The following is a 5,252-nucleotide window of genomic DNA, read 5'->3' on the forward strand; positions in this document are numbered from 1 at the left end:
GTTGAGCTGTGGGGGACTCAGGTCAATAATTTCTGACATTGCCAGTTAAACAGAAGACCCAATGCTCCTATGGGCTACTGGACTCTTTTAGAATACTTTGCTGAGTTTACACACCTATAATATCCAATAATGGAACTTAGAAAAAATGGGGTATACCTATGAATGTCCATTTTGTATCTGTTTATTCAATTTGGTTGCAATAGATATATAACTGCATTCTCTTAATGAATAAAATGACTTGTTCTAATGGTGTTTGTAAATAGGATCACAAGTCCGCATGTTGTACAGCAATTAACCACTAAGAAGAATATTTGCAATGTATTATTTGTTGAATCTTTACTTCCGATTTGATTTGAATCTGTCTCATTGCTATGTGTTTATGAATAAAACTTTGAAAAAAAAAAAGAAAGGCTGAGCATACATGCCATTGGGGATACATTGGGTTCAGTCCCCAGAGAAGAATGAATTAACTAATAGTTGAAGAGAGAGAGGAGAGAGAGAGAGAGAGAGAGAGAGAGAGAGAGAGAATTGGGAGCTTTAATCTCTATGACAAACTTGTTCTCAAATCCTGTCATTTTACAAACAGATATCATGTTTTCTTCCCCCTCTGTTTTTACTTTTTTTTCTGTGTGTGTGTGTGTGTGTGTGTGTGTGTGTGTGCTTTCTCCTGAGTATTCAAGGAACTTCTACCTATTTTATTGAGGTTTTAATTTGTTTTCATATTAGAACCAGAAGCTGAATACAGTTGGAAACCAAGAAGCACTAGTTTTGCTCCAAAGGAGTAGGATCACTTAGAATTACTCCAAATGTATGCAACCCTTAAGAAAAGATTCTTTTTCATGTAAAAGAAAGAAACAAAACAAAAAAGTACAATATTCTCTCCTTATGTTCACTGCACACAACATGAGTTCTGTGTTTAGAACTTTGACACTGGCTATTCTTACAATGTAACATTTTCCTAATTTTTCCCATTCCAAGAATTTCACCTTTTTCTTTAGGATGGTGTAAAGAGCAGAATTTTAGAACAATTTACTGGAATTATTTTATAATTGAAATCTCTCTCCTTTAATGTCACAAAACAAAATCCAAAGTCCTCTAGCTATTACAGTCTCTGCAGCCATGAGTGCATTTCTCAGTGTTATAGCTGCTTTAGCTACTTGAGACTCCACATCTGCTTTAATGAGCATAAACACATCCACACTCAGAAGACTTTTTATAACAGCAACTTGGGGAAAGTGATCTGGAGAAAAATACCTATGTTTATATATACAGGAAACAAACATGGCCTAGTAAAATAAGAGGCAAGAATGTGTAGTATGAGATGCTTTTGTCATTTAAGATTTCTTTCCCACAGTTGTCATTTTTCTTTTAAACAACCACTTCTGGTCATTAGAATGAATCTGACAGTGCTCTGAAGGATGGCGATTTTAGCAAGGTAATTAAGTTCTTAAAAATGTTATTTATACCTGCTCCATTCACTTCTCACCCTGAAAATACTGATGACAGATGCCAAACCAACAAATACCAACACAAATGGGAAGCCCATCAATGAGTATCACTGTTGTAGGCAACTAAATTACATAGAAATATTATAGGCATTCAAAAAGGGCCAGACCCTCACAGAGACAATATAGAAGACAAGGTGACTTTACAACTTTGGAAGAGACAGACACTCCCTGCTGTGGGCCAGGCCTCAAGACGAAATGTTCCATCTTATGCCTAAGACGTTTGATATTCAGACAGATAGTGAGGTTAAACCTAACTGTATGTGTTGTAGGGAAATAATAAACTTCTCTTCTGGAGGGTTAACACCTAAGTTTGCAGACTAAAAATTAGAGAAAAAGAAGGGCTGCAAAAACAGCCATTTTAGTCCTTGCTCTTCAAGGTCAGTGAGGACTCAGGACATAGGAGAACCTATACTGTAACATCATGTAACTCAGTTGTGTCCCAAATTTTCTGACCAAGGAGATTATGGGGCCAGAGGAATGTGATTGATGATGTAGTGTGTGCCTAAGGAGAGTCACATGGAGAGAAAATATTCTCTCAGGCTGTCACAGAGAGCAAATTGATCAAGCAATGGCCATCATTCATCCACATGACTGACACTGACAAAGGATTTACAGTGCAGTACAGGGTTTCAGGATAAGTCCTGAGCGGACTTGACTGACCTTGTCAGATACAAAAGTTGCATTTCTTGTTTTATAGGTCTTGCCTTATCTTAGTCTTAAGAACCCAGCAGAAAAGTGTAGAAAAGTGAAGCCATGTTAATATGCTGAGCTGTGGAAGGCTCAAGTCATCAGATTCATACATTTCCAGTGCTGTGGATAACCCACTACTATTGTGGAGTACTGGACTATATTGGAATATTTTACTGAATTCATGCACCTACAATATTTGGATGGCAATGGAATACCCATCTCTGACAAAACTAAACAAAAAAAGGAGACATAAATAAAGGACAATTTTGCATCTGTATATACAAAATAGTTAGGATACATATATAGCTACTTTTTCTTAATTCAATGGGAAGAAAGATTTGTACTAATAGTGTTTGGACAGAATATAATGTCTGCATCTTGTGCTATGAAAGACAACAATATGCAATGTATTAATTATTGTAACTCTCCTACCAACCTGTTTTGAAGCTGTTTCATTGCAATTTTTTCTTAATAAAATTAATATTTTATAAAAAGAGTCAACAAATGTAGTCATCTACTTCCCTAAGAATGGGCATTAGTGATTGATATTCTAAATAGGTATCAATAACCTTGAAAGAGCCCAGATAACTCACTAATGCAACCCCCAAGGGGAAGAGACCCCATCCCGTATTCATGCCCACTTGCTAGGTGACTGGCTTCCCCATTTGGTACTGGATTTCATCAAGTTTACCTGAGCAATGGTGCTTGTGATCTTTGGTTGCCCATAGTTTTGTCCCATCACCTGCCCACCTAAGCAAGTTCTCATGTTCTCCACCACCTTCAACGGACCTCACTGCATGGTTCTACTCTCTCAAAGTCCCTAAAAGAGACAGCTACCCTACCCAGGGTCCACGAGCTCGGATGCCTCCCTCCTGTCCCTCTCTCAGACAGGAGCTTTCTTTTGCCCATTAAATATTCTGTTCATAACCTCTGTTTGCTTCTAAAATTCATTATTTGGTTTTAGAGAACACAGACTCATCCCAGGTAACTTTCAGGTCAAGAGTTTCATTTTTTCCCCCTATATCATTTGAAGGTCCCTATCTCATCACCTTGTGCTTTCAGATATATTTAAGCATTGCAGTGTATAGCAGTCATTTCATGTCACATTTTTAATGAGATGCTGATGCAGTGCAGCAAATATGTAAAGCATCTTCTTTCACACAGTCTGTGCAGAAGACATTTGGATATTTTAAGTTCTGAGATGAGATACAAATGATTAAAAAGAAAAATCCAGGACTAACAACTTTCAAAATGGGTAGTGTAATGTGCATGAGTCCATTTTCTTTAAACTCTTAAAAAAATAAACAATACTGGTAAAAAAACAAGAAAAAATACATTGCTGCTACATTCACCCTCTGGCATATAAGGGCAGAGGTGGTCCTTTATGGTGCCCACTGCATAGTAGGCGAACTCTCCTGTGGCAGGTAGAGGCCAATGCTGTACAACTTGAAGATTGTAGCTTTGTTTTGGGGACTCTGTGAGTTCTGCCTGTCAATAAGGAGAAACACTGACTGGCTAGGGTTGTTGACAACAATTCCAGTCTTGTCCTTGCCACTCAGTAGCTGCAGAAACTTTTTTTCATGGTCACTGACTGTGATGAATCTCAAATGGGGCCTGAACAGGCCTAAAAGGCTCAACTGATTCCTTCTAGAAAACCAGAGACAGATGTTTTTCTCACTATCATTCTGAGGCCAAGGAAGGAGATCTGTCTTCTGAGGACAGCCAGTTCCACCCCTTCTCATGGAATGGTACTGAGGAGCACGTAGCTGTACCACATCCTTCTGTAAAAGTTCTAAGGAACTTGCTAAGGAATAGCTGGAATCTCACATCCCTTTCCAGATATTTGCTTCATAATTATTTGTCATGACTGGTATATAACTTCAGACACTTCAAAAAGTGCTGATTTTTTTTTCTTCTCCTGGAACACAAAGGCAATAATACACATCTTGAAGTCACACTGTTCAGCTAGAGATTATTTTTCCTTTCTAGGCTGAGCATGATTCTGTTCAGATCTTGTTTCCTCCAAGAGTTTGGGTGCCCCATTTTGAAATACAGGTGGTACTAAAGCCTTCAGATATTGTCACTAAACTATGGGCACTTTTTAGTCAGACTCAAGAACAGCAGAAACAAGTCATTTTTCCCTGCTAATATGATTGAATACTTAAAATGACAACTGTAACCTCAAAATTGCACTTTCTGACAATATTAGCAGACTGTCATACTACACGATCAAAAACCAAAAGCTGCTGTCCAGCTGCTGTTTGGACTTCAATACCTGGGGACAGAAGCGAAAAAGGAAAGAGAGGAAGGCAAAGGGAGGAAATATTTCCCCTAACTTCCTGGAAAACACATTTTGCTTCAGTGCCAAAAGAAAGGCTTTAAGGTGTATGAAAAGTCTATCATTGGGAATTAGGTGTGCAAGAAAACACAGCTAACACCAGTCCAATCTTTTAAATCCATTCAGATTGTTCTTTCAGAAATAGGATTAAGGAAAGGAATGAGGAGAGGAAAAGTGTGATCTCTGCTTTCCAAATACCCCCCTCCAAAAAAAATCAAAAACAAAACACCAAAATAGGGTAGGTGAATGAAACTGAAATACCCAACTGGATTTTACCTAGCCAGATCCATGGCTGCAGTACCTAATTAATTCTTAGTTATTTCAGGTATCACTCTTGCTATATAGTCAGTGCTTGTTATTGATGAGACTTGGTGATGAGCAAAAAGAAAAGTACAAAATCAGTAAAGAAATAGGGGAGAGGTACAGGGTTTCCCTGCAATCAACTACAGTGTATAATGAGGGCCGACAGCTGTTGCCCAAAGGAGCCATGAGCAGAAAAAGCAGAGTCTTCACCAACTTCCCCACTACCCACATTTTCACCAGCAGGTGGCTGCTAATGCTGCTGTCAAGGAGAATCATAATGGTAGGGGAAAGGGGGTTTGTTATGTGGTATTTGTAATTATTCTGGCTCTGTGGTTAAACCTGATTCGTGCCCAGGATCCCGACACCCTCAGCCCAGCCAAGAGTTCTACATAACCCCGGGGAACCTTCCCTAT

General features: G+C 38.7%; 1 pseudogene; it reads right to left on the reverse strand.

Moving 5' to 3' along the window:
• Positions 1 to 1,545: 1,545 nt before the first annotated feature.
• On the reverse strand, positions 1,546 to 4,241 carry LOC101560083 (annotated as a pseudogene).
• Positions 4,242 to 5,252: the final 1,011 nt, after the last annotated feature.

Source organism: Octodon degus, unplaced genomic scaffold (genome assembly GCF_000260255.1).
Source record: "Octodon degus isolate 3935 unplaced genomic scaffold, OctDeg1.0 scaffold00434, whole genome shotgun sequence".
Lineage (NCBI taxonomy): Eukaryota > Metazoa > Chordata > Mammalia > Rodentia > Octodontidae > Octodon > Octodon degus.